Raw genomic sequence first — 17,554 nt, forward strand, 5'->3', positions numbered from 1 at the left:
CTGTGGTAATGAGGCACCTGGAACAAACTGTTTAATAAATGCACCAGTATAGTGGGTACTGTGGCTGCTTCAGCCTTTCCAGTAGCATTAAGTTACAATTACACACATTGTAAACTGTTAACTGTAGTTTAGTTGAAATATTATTACTGCAGGCTAACATGTATATACTGGTCCATGTATTTTTGCTAGGGTTAGCAAATTAGTCATTTCCTCTGAAAATCATCACTATTGTATTTAGTGTCAAAGTGACATGATTCACTTCAAGGTCAGAACAAGAAGTCCATTCACTCTACATGAGGGGCTTGTTTGCCACTGTATTTTTGCGCTTTTACTATGCTTTTCCCATGGTTATACAGAATGCATAGTTACAATGTACGCAATTTGTAAATCTTTTTGCACAATCTAGCCCTAACCCCTTAACCTTTATATGTACATAAATCGTGCAAAAATATAGTATAGTGCATTGCAACTAATAACATTGTAATTATATGCAAATACTAAGTAACTAGTATGTTTGTTGTTTGAGGTTTGTCAAGTAATGCAAATACTATAAATGCTACGAAGTTGGCAAGGCCTTATATTGTTGATAAAATAATATTGTTTATACAGCATTTTAAAAGAACGCTTATATGAAGCGTAGTCAAGTAGAGACACATTTTGACTAGGCTAGTGCCTTCATCAGTGTAAAAGAAAGCTTTCAAATGTTTTTTTTTTTTTTGCTGGAGCAGTTCCTCTCCCCTTTTTGTCACTCTTGCAATCTCTGCCATGGTTGCCATGGTATCAAGTCCTAAATCTGCTAGTGATACCCTTTAATGAAGATAATGCTTCTAAAAGAAAGCACAACTCTACAACAAGTGCACACTGGTGGAAGTATTATTAAGAATCCTTGTCCCTCCGTCCCCAGTCCTTCCTTCCTTCCTTCAAATATGTTGTCTAACAACAGTATCAAGTTCTTTGGAGAGAACAAGTGGCAGCATCTTTAAAATTTAAGATGTCAACAAGCCACCTCCTAGCTCTAAGGTTACAGTAAATGATATGGTGGAAGCACAGGGGTCGTATTCATGCTCATTTAATGAGCTACAAATCCTTTCATCGCTGTGAGACGAAGACTGTACAGAAGCACTGGATCCTATCGATTTTGACATTAAGTTGATGCTATTTGTGTCATCCAATGACACAAGCTGTTTCAAAAGAAAATGGGTATGCTGTGATGATTCAGTGTGTTGCAGCTGTACGCACTGTCTAATCATAAGAGCAGTAACTCTGAATATGAAATGGCTACACCTATGTCAAAATGTTTAGATTTTTTTTAAGGACCTTTTTAAGAGTTTCCTGTCTACAGCTCTGTAAAACCATTTAAATGCCTGATTTATTGAGAATTGATCCTGTAGGACCAAGACTTTTCCAACATATTATAGACCACATCGCTTGATGATATTTCAAGATGATTTGAAACTAGAGACTAATTTTTTCATACACTACTGAGTGTGCTGTACTTTACGGTACAGGAGAAAAAAATAGTCACCAAAATGACAATGGTTAACACTGTTACTAATACAGTATTCTGTTTGTACACACAGGTTTAAATTGATACTTTAATTTTCTCTGAGTTTTTGGAGTGCAAAAATTTCAGTGTTGTAATGTGACATTTAACAAAAGTCATTGCTTCTTCACAAATTGCAACTCATGTACTGGAAATGGTGTGCAATAAAGTTAAAAATATTGCTAATGTGATATCATTTTTATTACGTTAATTTCTTACAGGTTCAAATCTTGATGTCAGGCAACTATTTCCCTACAATTTACACATTTGTCACAAAATATCTGTTCATGGTATAGGAAAAGTAAAACCAAGGTACAGTATACAACTTTTAGCACAAGAAGTGGCAAGTCTTTGTTTAAACAATGACAGCATTTTGTGACAGCTTCTTGCCTACATTATGCACCAACAAATCCACCAATCAACCCACATATACATTCACAAATAGACTGTTCAACACCCAATGCATACCCATGCTGTATTTCTTATTTGAAACATTTTACGTTTTATTGATCTTTATTTTGCCAAGACATAGACTCCCCAGCTCCCTGATTGCCCGGAGGATAACTGATAAAGCTTGAACTTGTTCCATGCATGCTTCCTCTGTGCAGTACATACACTAGATAGTGACACATTCTGCAGGAGGTAACACTGTAACACTTTTGCTTCCTGAAAGCAGTTGAGCAGGGGAGTCGGGTTCCAGCTCTGAACCTGAAAATAGCAGCCGCATTGAAACTTCAAATGTCAACAAGCCGTTTCCTGCCGGTGAAACTCAGGCTCTAAGGTTACAGTATCAGATCCCTTGATGAGGTCAAAAGCCTTGATTGGAGGATTTCAGTGATGCTTCTTATTCTTTAGGTTTACGTTTTTTTTGAGGTTTTTTTTTTTCTCGGCTTGCTTCTCGATCGCGTTTATTTGCACTTGGCGAACAACTTTTTTAAAAGCTAAAAAAAAAAAAAAAAAAAAAGATCAAAACACACCTTTAACCAATTTCAGAATCTCTTAGGCAGTTCAGAACTATAGTGGGTTTTTTTTTTTTCTGTCAGAACTAAAAGTATGCTTTTCGACATCTTTAAAAATGATTCAGCATGTAAATCCAGCAAATAAAGTTTGCTATTTGATTTTCAATCTTAATGGACTCTGATCACCTGCACAGAAAGTATATGACTAATAGTTGTGAAAGAACACAGCTTAGAAGTATATATATATATCTATCTATACTCATCCAGGATTGTTCACATGATGATGCATACAGCACATGGCTTGTCAGATTACCATGTGGTTTTATATTGAATCACAAGGGGTGGAAGTCTGTTTCATTATTCCCATTATTACACTTTAAAAGGAATTTGGTAAGAATCTACAATATCAGAGTTAACTAGTGTATTCATCTTGGACCATTAAAAAAGATACAGTAATGTGATCTCTTTAATGACTATCACCTGAGTTAGGGCATTATTATTGAGACCTAGATAATCCCTTTTGAACTGTAAAACCTTATGCTGTATTTTACAGATTACAATTTAAAGTACAAAGAACTACTTAAACTTCAAAACCAGAGGATCTGGATCCTACTGTGCCTCTCCCATGTATGTTGTTCATTAAGTTCATATTTTATCAGCAATGATCTGTCTAGTGTCCCAGGATGTACAGTTATGCCTGTGGCAATGGACCCAGCAGTTGTGTAGACAGCGGTGTCTCATTAGCTGACAGACACCACAAGGCTGTTAGAGTCTCAGTTCGAAGAATCTACACCAACAGTTAGTCAAATTCTCGAAGGAAAATAAATTAACACAATCATGGCCTAGGTCACATTTTAATTTGAATATATAACTTATACCAGGAACACCTGGTTCTCGGCACAACGTATCACCCAAAGTATTAAGCTGCATTACACTGTCTAATTACAGCACCTTTAATTATGTCCTGAACACAGACTCCAGTAGTGGTCTCTAGAGACTTCAAGCAACACCGAGGCCCAACTTCCGCGTGTGTTGAATTATTCGAACGGGCAATGCTGTTATTACTATAGTCTACTATTAATAACCATGTTCTTTTGGCGTGTATGCATCAGATACTGTAATGATTGTCAGCTTTTAGCAACAAGTTTTCTTTGGCTGCAATACCATATTGGTTGAATTAGTTTTATATTTTTAAATCTATTTAAATGAACATGGCATGTTGATAACATTCATATCCGCCACCAAGCACATGAGCAGTTTAAAGAAAGTGCCCTCATTAGCTCTTTGCAATTGGATATGTGGGTCTTAGGATTATTATATAAGTGAGACCTATCACTATGAGGTCTGAATCCCCAATGGAGATTAATTAAAGCCTGCCAAAGGCATCTTTATACTCCAGGTGAACCGGGTGTATCTTTCATTTTCTGCATTCATATTGGAAACCTGAGCTCTACCAAAGCTTGTTGATTTTTGCCAACCTGGAATCCTCCTTTGTCCTGTATCTGACATATTAGTTACACTAAAGCATGTATTAATTGAAAAGCCTGAGGTGTTTCTATGAAAGTGAGACCTATTCAGCTGAATGAATTGAATAATTGCTGTGCTTCCTCCAGATGGTCGGTCTGTTCTTCATGATCTCCTCATTACCAGGGCTCTGCAATGTCCTTTGGCCCGTCTTCTACGGTTTTCCAGCAGGCTCTCTTTCGCAGCCTTGTATTTAGGTTTAGTCAGGAAAAATCATGTGATAGAGGTGACTCTGCCCATAATTTAGTTTGCTGATAGTGGAGAGGCTGACTGTAAGGAAGCCATGTGCAGGGGGCAGGATAGCTGCCCTCCCCCATAGACGAGGCCAAAACAACATGTAGAAACTGGGGAGGAGGCAAGCTCTGACGTACTGCGGGGACAAATGGATTGAGGTAATATATAAAGCCTTCTAGCTGATCATTGGACGTGTGCTTTATCGAATGAGCCATTTGACTGACGAATGTTCTGGTAATGAGGGAGTCTAATATGCTTCATGTTTACAATTGATATTTATGATTTTAATCTAGCTTAGAAAGTGGTGTCCACAACAACCAGAGTAAATAAATGCCCACTAGCTGGTGTTATTTAATCTGATTTTAAACATCTGCAAGTAAACGCTTAATGATAAGTCCAGCATCATTTCTTTACAAACAGTTCAAAACACTGGTAGCATATACTAGTTGATGATGAACACAAAGCGTTTTCCCAGCTGGGTTTCACATGTGTATCCTTGCCTAGAGACAAATAAAAATAATTTTCTCATTGCAACTCTAATAAAGGAATAGAACATTACTGCTATTTGCATTGAAAGAGAGAACAGGTGTTTGGCTTCCTATTGATTTTAATCATTGAAATAAAAAAAAAAATTGGGTCAAGACATAGAAAGACCATGTAGAACCAATTACGTCAGCAGCCAACTCAATACAATAGCAAGGTATTCAAGAAGAAAACAGTACCAGTATAGTTTGCTTAAATTAGCATGTTGGTGATAACTACCCACCTGCAACAACCCTCAATTCAAATTTAGGTTATGTATATGAGTACCTGACCATCACTAGAAGCGTCCTACTTTATTTTTATTTTTTTACTGTGTTCAACAAGCCAAAAAACATTCAAGCAGTAGATTAGCATTGGTCTAAAAGCTGTGAAAATCTTTGACTTTGATATATGCGATATTGTTTCTTTCCAGCTGCTTCCTCAATAGTGCAGGTTAATGTAAGTTCAGAGTGCCTTTTGGATTGCATAGAAGAGTAAGACACATCCTGAAGCGTTCTCTGCTGGAGTTCAGAATTGAGTGAAAACCATTCCAAAATGATAGTCTCTTTTTAAGGACTAAAGTTATTTACAATGTTTGCAATGGACAACTTGTATTCATTCGTATTTCAATAAGAACAAAAAATGTCACCCTGTGGCAGTGTGAAAGCCCTGTCGGTGGCAGGGAGAGGGTTAAAATCCTCCTTGCAGAAACATGTGGGGGTGTGATTAATTAGGCTCCAGCCGCAGGTGTATTTAAAGGGTGATCAAGGGTGTTAGAGAGGTCAGCGACGGTGAGGGAACGGTGCCAGTTTTTGTATTGTGCGTTGTGAATGTAAATAAATGCTCGTCAGCGCTTAAACTGTAGCGTTTCTGGTCTCCTTGCCGACACCACCCCGTCACACATCCACTTAACTTTTAACACAAGTAGAACGCAAATTCTGTGAATCCTATGAAGCGTGATACTGCAAATCAGATAGAGCACAAGCTAGTCACCAGAGGGTGTGGGAGTGCATGGACAGAGCAGTAAATAGAAGTGTATTTCAACACAGATCTGGTAGAACAGTTTGAAAATGTTCACTCAGAAAGGAATACTCCTCAAAATAACCCGTGGACAGATAACTCCCAGGCCCCAGACTGGGTCTTTCCAGGTAAAAGAGAATCTACCCACAGTGCTTTACCAAATTCGTTTGAGTTGCTCATAAAAGGGAACGCTTCACATGAAACATACTTTCTGAAACTGAAATTGCCCATCATTTTGAGACCATCAATTCATCATGTTTCAGCCTCTTTACTAAACATAAATAGACATATTACAGTATATTGTGGCTCTTTATATTGTAATAGGTACACTGGTACCTCACAGCTGGCTGTGCTTGTTATTGTTTAGTTAATCCAATTGTTATTACAACTCGACTTCCTTCTGTCGATTTATCAAAGGGATTAAATCCCTGCCATTGAACTAACAGTTGAATCCCATTATGGTGAAGGCCATTGAAACATCCTGACCTGGTGATCTCATCCCTCAGGTAGTTAATCTGTGTGGAAGCAACCCAGAGATAATCACTACCTGCCCCTTAAGTACAGTATATTCAGCTATGGCCAAAAGTTTTGCACCACCTAGAATTTTAGAATTGAGACGTAATTAAACCAAAAAAAAAAAAAAAACTATATGAACATAATTCAGCTCTTTTATTTAACATCATGTAATCAAAGAAACTACAAAATGATATCGCAAAAGTCTACCAGGAGCTTCAACAGCAGTTCAGTATTTCATGTTAGATTTTGAAATGTCACATTTTTTCAATTTTTTGTATATATATATTTTTTTTATTAAGTATATGGAAAACTACAAAGCTGTATGCAATTTAATATGTTAACGTGAACATTATTCAGCAGGTTTCATTCGACTTTATGAAGCAAAATGAGTTCATTCTATAGAGTGATGCTAAACTTTTGGCCATAGCTGTACATTACAGTGCACCTTGTATGTAACATGCACTCTGCATTACCTTGTGGTAACATGCACATTGCATGAGACGTTGTCTGATTACTGGCACTTTAGGGGGTAATATATATATATATATATATATATATATATATATATATATATATATATATATATATATATATATATATATATATATAATATATATTAATCTATGTTTGTCCTATTTTTCCTATAAGAATTTATTCACACGTCAGACCTCCTTTAATCACCCGGCAGTCCCAACTGTTGGCAGCTCTTTTTTTTCGAGCTTCTCCAAAGCCTTTTGTTTTGAACTGGAAACATCTTTTTTCTATATGGCAGCGGTCGGTGATATCCTGCCTTTAACTTCCAGCGACCGGGAGATACAATCTGATTTTTGATTAGAAGAGGAAAGTGAATAACTCACTGTTGTCTGTCTGTCACGAAACCAAAATTCAATTTGGTGGAGTCAGCAAGCAGTTTTATTTTCTGGGCTGAATAAAACTGGCGAATGAACTACCTTTCCCTCAGTGTAATACAGGTATGGACACAGGCAAATACATGGCTTTACTATCAACTCCCCGGATCAGCTGTCACCCCAAAAACTGTTACATAGTCGTGTTAAAAAATAAAATAAATAAAAAATATATTAATTCAGTGTGAAGACTGGAATGCATAATTCAAAGCATAGGAATAGAAAAGAAAAAAAAAACTGGGTTGCATGTTTCACATTAGAGCAAAATGACGCAGGTTAATATAACATTAACTTTCTGAGGAGCAGGTTGTCTACTCTTTAAAGAGATGTAATTAGGTACAACCTTCAGGTCATTTTTTCTAGTACCTGCTGAAGTAACTATTTTCTCAGTGCGCAAAATTGTGATTAGCGCAACTTGGGAAAAAATTGTTTGAAATTGCAACTAACAGTTTGTTGCTTCAACAGTTGCCAGTAAAGTCTTATTGCCTAAAGAGGTGCTGTCTTTCAGAATAGATTTAAAACCCAGAAGCTTTGCTTACACCAATGAAGATACAACAGATCACACAGTACAAGATCAACAGTCCTTTTTACCTCAGCATTCAAGAACAAACTATATGAATGATAAAATTATTGCACTTCATAGACCAGTTCAATCAATCTAGCTGTCAAGTTGCCATGGAAATACATTGCTTGCATACTGAACCTCTGTGACTAGGCTTCTACCATTCATGTGAGGTGGTCTTTACTGGGTTATTAACCTCTATTAAATGAATGTCTTTAGCTCTCTGATTTATTCAATGAGAAAACAGGAAGCATATTTCCTGATCAATTGCTTCCCTGCAGTGATGTAATTATATTTGAGCACACGGTCAATTGAGGACTAAACAGCACTATATCACAACTTTGAAGCTGAGATACTGCATTTTTATATACTGGATAAATAATATATATATATATATAATATATATATATTATATATCTATATATATAATATATATATATATGCCATTATCTATAATATAAATAAAATGTTGCTAAATACAAAATTCAAAGGAAATATGTATCAGAAACTAAATTAAATGTGTTTGAAATACATTACCATATTGTATGCCATTGCTTTGTTCCGCATAATCTGAGTGATAATGGGGCAAAAAAGTATTTTGTTGAAGAGGGTTTATTTAAACACTAAACAGTGATAAAAATCTCTCCCGAGTTCCTCTTTCTGTCTGGGTTTATTGTCTGTGTCCCAGCAGGTCACAGAAGACCTTTTGTTTTTAACAGATCAGGTACAATGTCTTCAGCTGTGGCGTCACTTTTTCCACTCCAGCTCTTACGCAGAGGCACTTCTTTGCTCAAGCGAAATCTTCCGTCTTTTTAGGTTGTCACTGCCCCCTTGATAGCAGACCTGATCAGATCAATAAGGTTGTGTTGGGTCACCTCCAAGGAACTGTGTTTGTTTCTACCCAATATTTCTGTTAGAGGAATACATAATGCATGCAGTGTAACAATAGCTTTTCTTTCTGATAAAGTTTAAACAGCAGGATCTTAGAATGTCGGCAGAACCTGTTTTCAAGAATGTAGATATCATTGACATACTATACTGGTACCTTATAGTACAAAAAATCAAATAAACAACGACGTAAAAGACCATTGAAGCCAATTAATGGCCTTGGGTAGTGAAACTAAAACTAACCATGACATATCTTTTTTTGTCTGTTTCTATCTACATGATGCAAATCAACAGGAAAGGTGGGTAGAGGTATTTAAATATGTAAAATTAATATTAAAATGGGATTTGTACCTATGTGCACTTTAAAAGTATCCTTCCTTACCATGGCTGTACTGTCCTCTTACTCTGGTGTTGCACAGTATGTCCATTCAGGATTGGAGCATATGGTGTCACATAACCTCTCCAAGGCTAAGCCAATCTGAACCATGGGCTGGTTTAAAGCATCTCATTCAGTCCACAGCCGATGCTGATGTTTTTAGGGTACTAGGGAATGGAACCTGTAGGTGGATGTGCATTCATACATAGCTTACAGTGTTTTTAGGGCTAAAAATACACAATAGAGTATCTCATTATACTACTGACTAAGAATATGGGATGTACCATCAGAATACTAGCAGTACTATCATTCACTCAGATGAGTTACAGAAAACTTAACTACAGCTGGAAAAATACACAGCAACTCTACTTAAGTAGTCTATTTTCTACAATACTAAGAGTGAAACAATTGAATTACTGGCAGTTGTTTTTAATTGGGTTCAAAGCAAGTGAAATTAAAACAAACATGGGATGTGTAACTGTAGTCTGACATCTGAAAATACTTAGGTTAAATTACCATTTGAACATGACATATTTGGAATTACTGGGTCTAAACCTGGACTTTATGGTCTGGAAGTTTGAACCTATTGGATCTTTACTATAGGGCTAGCCCTAGAATAAAATACAATGAAAACAAAAACAAAGGCCTCTGGGTTGGCCAGCAAGTTCAAGGAACTCAGCAAGAAAAACAATACAATGTTGTATATATCCAGTTCTCTAAATGTATTTATCGTACATGGGAAAATTGTACAGCTATCAGATCTCCCTCTCATCTATATGCTCAATGTCATACCTGGCACTGTGGAATGACTGCTGTCAACAGATTAAAGGATTATGCCATATGCCTGCAGTTTCTTGTTTCGGCCAGGTATGAAGAGGTTCTTGAGGATTTGAGAGAAGGCATTCAAAATAACAAAATGAAATTGACAGTGCTAATGAGGAGAATGTTATTGAAAGCAAATAAATGAGTCAGAGCAAGTTAAATAAATGTTTGTCAGATGACTAATAGTGACTCACCATGGTCCCTAGTTTAAAACAATGTGAATGAAAATGGGAAATAAGGAAGTGAAAACTCTGGGTACTTACCTTTTACTTAATGTCAAGGGTCCTTGATTTAACAATCAATCTCATTGTAGGACAGGTTCAAACAGACAACCCCCCCCCCTCCCCCATACAATTACTAGGACCTAAAAGTGATTATCCACAGTTCAGTTTATCTTCCTATTAAAGTATATAATTAGCTGACCTCATCTTTGGCAGGTAACCCTAGTTGGATGTTGTTATTTTTCCTATATTTAAAAGGTGATGCAATTACATTTGGCAGGTACTGTAGCAACAGCAGACCACAGTGCTAGTACATATAGTGCCTTGTGTCCTAGGTGGCGCTGTCATACCACCATTCACTGGGAAGCTATTAAACATCCAGGAACACAGCCCAGGAATTATTCATTGGTTGTCATACACCATTAAGTTCTCACAATTACCAGTTACACTGTGCCTCTATGAGTTGATGAATGAATCTGCAGTTACCAGTAGCCTGTACTGGTTGCATGTTTGCCTGCCCCTGACATTGTTGTAAGGTACAGGGTTGGAACAGAAAAAGTCTGTCACCACCTTTCTAACTCAAACCTTGGGTCAAGGTACAGTAACTATACAGCCCCATATCCATTAAGATAAAGCAGAAAGAAATATTATGACTCTTTTGTACCATGGTTAAGCTGCTCACTTGAGGAGCGAATGGTTCCAGTTTGTGCCAGCTCTTAGCTTTGTAACAATACCTAACAATTTTCATTGTTCTGCAGGGCTTACTTTGTTTACTTTGTGAACTGGTTTAAAACTATCCTGTACATTTTACAACATTTTTATATCTTTGTATTGGCTGCATTATTAGTATTGGCACAGTGTTGGAGTTAGTGTGTGGACAGTAATATAATAGTAATTGAATTTTCTTCTGCATTTCCATTTCCTGCTGACAGTCCTACCACAGCGTTGCCATGCCAACTGTTCCACACAGGGTGAGTTCTGTGGGTGTGGTGGTATACATTTCTCAGACAAGGAGGTGATGGTTCCAAGTTCAGACAAGCTCATACAAAAGACTGGGTGAGAGATGGGTAATCCTAGCCCCAGCTGTAAAATGTACCTTATTTTGACAACCAACAAAAATAAACTATTTCTTTGTTTTTGAAGAAACCAATGTAAAGGCGTTTGCCATTATCTTTGTTACATTTTGCAGTTATCTACATCAACCATCTCCACATGATTATGTTACACAATGTATTGTGATAAAAGAAGGACCATTTAAATGCATAGCACAGTTCTGTTTTAGGTACTGTAAAGGTTTAGTTTATTTTTTTAAAACAGCCCACACAGTCTACTACTTTTAATTAAAAAAAGGTTTTATTGAATTGAATGTCAACTGTTTCTTTAGAATAAGGTTCATTGGGCCAGAACATGGGTCTTTTTATTTCCACAGCCAACATCATTCCAGAATGCCTTAAACTACTGCAAGGTCACCTGGAATGAACATTCTGCGAGTTCTTGTGCCAAGGCTCCAACCTATTTAAACTTGAATTGCAGCACAGTTCTTTAATAACCATGTCCTAATTATGAACAGGGGGTGGAGGAAATATTCCTCCTTTAAAGGTCCCTTTGCCCTTTGGGTGCAGTGTACTGTTTTCAGGGAAACAATAATGCTAAATCATTAGAGTATTTCACATTAAATCATAACTCGCTCTATCTATAGATACAGTATTGCACACATTTTATTGGCTGCAGCCCTGACCGTGATCACAGCTCTCTGTATTTGTTAACTTTGATTTAACCTTGGTGGGACTATTGAGCCTAGAAAGGGGACAGTAATGATCGGGATCATGGGGTGCTGTCCAGCTGTTTACAGCAGCCCATTGACATTTTAGTTTCCACAGAAGGCAGAAGAGAATTGATAATGAGCAGATAAAGGAAACGAAACAGAGAGATCAGGGGCAATGTGAAGTGGGTGTGCTGGGGGTGTGGCAGCACCCCCTGGCTTAAAAAAAATATCAGAAGAATAGCTTCCATCATATACAAGGGTTAAAATTTTGTTCAATAGCTTTCAGCACCCCCACTATAAAAAATTTTCCAGCTCCACTGCGAGAGATGAAACGTCAACAGATTGAACAAGGTAGGCACTACTGTAGATTTAATTAGAAAGCATTACAGCCAATAGAGGAACTCTACAGAACAGCAGGTTTTATGTCTCAGGAGAAGATAAGCACAGGAGATAAGGAGGAAGCTATTCCTTTCCGGCCTCTTATCTCTATCTAATCCCACTGGGAAGCGTACTCCCAGCGTTTATGATGTTGAAAAACACACAGAAGAGTGTTCCTGGTGTCTCTTCTAAGCTTTCCAAACTGCTGGCCCTCCTCCCTCTCTGTTACAATGCAGCCTGGTGGCTAAGGGATGCTTCCTTTCAAGCAGGGAATAGACGTCATGTTGCTCCGCAGATAAACAAAGGCCATTTCAAAAATGTATAGTGCCAGGAATTATATAATAGAAAGCATGGGAAACTACTCAATTACAAACTTTTATAAGGCTGAAGGAACCGCAGAGTGTATGTATAATGAACAGGTTTCCCATTGCCAAACCGATTTGATGCTGAACTTGTCAAGTTATGAAATCTGTAGCGGTGTGTGCAAGTGCAATCAACACAAAATTAATTATCAGCTCCACATGAATTCATGGGAAACACAGCAGTGAGGTGGAAGGTGAGAAGCTTCTGAGAAATAGCATGTGAGACCCAGGACTGTGCAGTCTACCTCTTTCACAGCAAAACTTTCAAGATTATAAAGCCATTATATACAGAGAGCATGTCCCATTTGATTATGGCCAGTCTGGAAAATGATTTATCTGAGCCGATTCACGAGTTTTAGAAATTATATCTGATGTTGTTTAAACTAAGATTATTAAGATATTATATTATTAATGTTTGACATTCTTTATTTGAAAAGGTGTGTAAATTAATCTAGCTGTATACATTTAAATATTAATATCAAGCACATACTTGAAAAATGAATGACATCACAATATTAATTCAAGTTACTAGTAATACATAAACATGGACTTTTATCTCTTTCTTGTTTTTGAGGACTGGTACATCATTTTTTTGTTTATTCTTTTTATGGATGAGGTTACTATGGCGATTATGTTAATACTGATGTAAATATGGATAAAATAATTAGAAAAAATTGTTTATCCATGCAAATAGATAACTACTAGTGGAAACATGTAGACATAGCTTTTCTATTGGTATGGACAAATGTTCAATACCATCAGTACAAAATTAGCAGTCTATACCAGCTGTATGCCAGCCCTGTACATCTTTTCAACATAGACTCCACACCTACAGTACGAATATTCATTTCTGAGTAGGATTGAAAGAGTTAAGATGGTGACCAATTCAGGTTTGAGTAAAACAGTGTTTCCAAAAGCTATGTTTGTTAAAACTCTTTTTCATCCTGTATTCTCTTTTTGTATTGCCCGTTAGATAACCTTCATTTCCTTCCCCACACTGAGTGGCAAGTAAGTGTGGAAGCCACCACAACTGGGTGTAAATTAAAACTGGAAGCTGCTGAGAAACTCGAAAGGTCATTATGACAAAGGCTGCAGAAGTACACTGCTAGTGCAATTAACTGTGGTGCCATAAGGGGAATGGCAGAAATAAATACAATGTATCCCATCTGAAGGCTATCAAGTTAAGCGTAAAGCTGTAGTGCCTAATGGTGCCATTTCCAGCAGAAGCCTGAAAGCTTAAGTCCATGAAGCTGCTTGCTTAGGGTTGTACTGGTTAATTTTTCTGAAGGTTTTCAATGTTCCAAGTATGAGCAGATGGGAAGCTTGCGGACAGACAGAATTCAGCTAAACATAATGTGTTTGTTGCAAGCTTCCATTCACTGACTGCTAGCTTATCTTTGCTTCAGATATACAATATAACAAATATTTATCTAGCCACGGATGCAACTGCTCTGTGAAAAACAGCACACAAACATATAGAGGGCCCTTAATCTGATACTGCACTCTAAGCTCCTGAACACTCTACATTCTATTCATTTTAAATGTATATGGGGTTAGATAACTATACAATGTTGCACATAATAGTCATATTAATCTCTAGAACACCAGCTTTCAAACGAATACATTTAATGGCATTGTAATTGTTAACAACAGCTGTTGCCACGGAATCTGTAAAAGTGTATTTTATTTTATAAGAACACATTCCATACAATAACAGATAACAAGGCATACACAACTGTATAATAACATGATACTAATCAAGTAACTGCCAAGGGTTCCTGCTCTTGAATTGTAACTACAGGTGGAATAAGTGTGTTATTACATGAGAATAGTTTGTTTCATGGTTTTAATATGGAATTACATTAGGTAACAATATGTTGTCCTAGGACAATTTCCCATGTAATTACACAGTATTTAGCAATATGAGCAGGTAATTACAGTTATAACAATGTAATTACATGGCTCCCCCATGCTCTGTAATAAGTGCCACTATATGAGGTTAGACGTGTATGATTAAAGTTGAAAGCAGATGCAAATTCAAGGCACTTACCAAGTTCAATATTTAAACTGTGACAGATTGAATGATGACCCTAACTTAAAGCTCAGCTTTGCTGTTGTAAAAAACAAGACTCTATAAATCTGTCTTCATATAAACTAGTATTTGTGGCTTGCTAATTGCTTGTTGCTATTTAGACCTTAAGGCTGATACATCTTAATATGTTAATTTCTCATTCATGCAAGTTTTATATGGGCCCGTTTTTTGTTGTGCCTGTTCACAGCTTACATTTTTAAGTCTCAATGCATTGTTGTTTAGAAAAGTATATCTTGTAACTAGGATAAGTGAGCTTTGTTAAAGAAGATTAATATCTAATTCCACTTTTAAAAAGTCTCTCGACTGTTTTGAAATCAAAGTTACATTTATTCAGCATGAGACAATACCTGACGCAATGCCTTCAAGTCAAAATAATTATTGTCAAATCATACACAATATTTTGTAACACCACTTACAGTATAATTTGGCCAAAGCATTCATATGCAATACAGACTTTTTTCCAGAAAGCCTACCCAATTTGTAATAACAATTACGGGTATTACAATGTTTTGTTAAAGGAACTGCTGGAAAGAGATATTTCCCTAACCATTTAACAACAGCAATATAGAGGATATTAAGCATTATAAATTCATGGAGAGTTTTTGTTTTAAAGAATAAATGCCATTAAGTCAGGGAAAGTTTGCACCAAATACATTGACCTTTGTAAAAGTAGGAAGCACCTTTTCGTGTCATGTGAAACTCTAGATGATATCTCAAATCACAGCTGAAACACAGGCACTAAGCATTTTTTTTTGCTTGTAGCATTTTCTTAAAGCGACTGCAAGTTTTGACAATAATGTTTCTAGATTATCAACTGCACTGTACCCTTGACTAGCAAATTATAGGTTTTCAATAATGCAAGATTTGACTATTTGACTTTGTATATCATTATCCATTTTGAGGTACTTTCAAAGCAATGTGTTGGATTATTTCCACTGACAGCAGGATTTAGACTGCGGTGTCATGTTAGGAGTGCAGTAGACTAATCAGAATTATGTAGTTGCTCATGGACCTGTTCAAGCTTGTGATTTGTCTGGTGTACTCGTAGCTCCATGTAAAAGCTACCTTGCTTAGTCTTTTGTTTTATATGTATTATACTTATATTTAATCAAGATCAGTTATAACACTTTGGTTAAACTTACAGAGACATACTTAGGATACTGAAGTTTTGTTTCTACAGCTGCTATCTGCATGCATTTCTTGAGATAGCATGACTATAGGTACATTTTAAATACCAGGCCTTGGATGAGCAAAAGTGTACGGTATTTAAAATCATTGAGGGGGATAAACAATTGTGATTTAAAAAGAAACATATTGCAGCTGGTTGACCCAAACTGTGTTTTAAAATAGTTACATTCTAACCATTCTCCATCTGAGTGATTAGAACTCACTGAATCCCTTTCAGCTGTGTAGTCTGTGGTTCTCTGTTCCTAGACAGTTAAGAGGAAATTCCACCCACCTGATCTCTAAAATAATTTCTCAAACTAAGCCTCAGGCAACCGCATTTCTGCTAAACAACCTAACCGTTCATAATCAAAAGCCCTTCCACCTTGGTATGGGGGATTACTGAAGATGGCAAAAGGTACAATGAGAAGAGTATGTTTTCTTTTCTTCGGTTAAGATTACAATGGGTATTTTTTTTTTAATTTGATTTCCATTGAATTCTGGCAACATTTACATGAAATTGCATAAGCAATTTTGTCAAAATGTCTGTCTACTCGTTTTGACCTCAGATAATAAAAGCAATGACACACAGGTTAAGATGGAATATGTTCAGACCAAACGATATGCTTTTATTAGCAGTAAAACCATAACACATATAAATTGTATGAGTTAATGTCTGGACCAGAACTAAGTTTGTCAATTTACTGGGTAGCCTTTGGGTTCCATTGTTGTATGTTTTAAACCACAACTGATTCAAGCTAGTTATGCTGGGTTAGTTATCATGCCATTGGCAGGGATGTAGCGAGCATCAGCGAGAGGTTTCATATGGTACTTAAGGTGTTGCACTACAAACAGGACCATTTTCATCGAATATGTTACTTAACCAGCAACTGTGTTTAGGAGACCACGTATTCCCTTTTTTATCTTTCGAATTTGTAGCACTGTTACTGTTGTGAACCTGTGAAAGAATGTTAGCATTATTATCTTTTTTACTGCCTGTAACTGGAACAAGTTCTTTTTAGCAATACTTTTGGTCGATAAAACAATATTTTAAAGCCACAAAACCCCAGCACTATTTTAAGACACATGGTGTGCCAAATATTGCTTATATTTCAGAAACATTTTTCGCCTGAGTTGATGAACCAAAAAGAGAAGTGGCAAAGGCTCCTGGAGGCTTCTTATCATTCAAAAAGCATTTGTTCCCTTTTCCAGTTGGTGTAGGAGATGGCTGGAGGGTTGTTTCTCAGTTCTGCTCCGCACTACTCGGAGAGCCCTTGCTGAGGAACCCCACAAAGAATTCTCCCTTGATACCAACCCTATCTGAATACCACTGTGCAGGTGCAAATTGACAGCTGTCTGGCGGAACATGAAACTCTCCCCTGGCCTTCCACCAGCCCAGTGCTCTGTCTCAGGGAGAGGAGAATGAAGTCATTCTTGGATCAGGGAGATGAATTATTTTACCTTCAAGCCAAAGCACTCTTGTTTCACGTGTCACTGCCTTTTCTGCTTCCCTCTCCACAAGATTGCGGTGATCGCGTGCTCTGTACATGTAAACTAGCAGCATACCTTGGGTGGCCCTTGGTTACCTTTTCTGTAGGAATCTAATCATTTGTAAATTAAATTACATTCCTCCTGTGACATAGTTTGTTTTATTGTAAGCCACAGAGACTGGCAGGTGTACAGGAACCAGCTTGGGTTTAA

The sequence above is a fragment of the Polyodon spathula genome, chromosome 23 (assembly GCF_017654505.1).
Source record: "Polyodon spathula isolate WHYD16114869_AA chromosome 23, ASM1765450v1, whole genome shotgun sequence".
NCBI lineage: Eukaryota > Metazoa > Chordata > Actinopteri > Acipenseriformes > Polyodontidae > Polyodon > Polyodon spathula.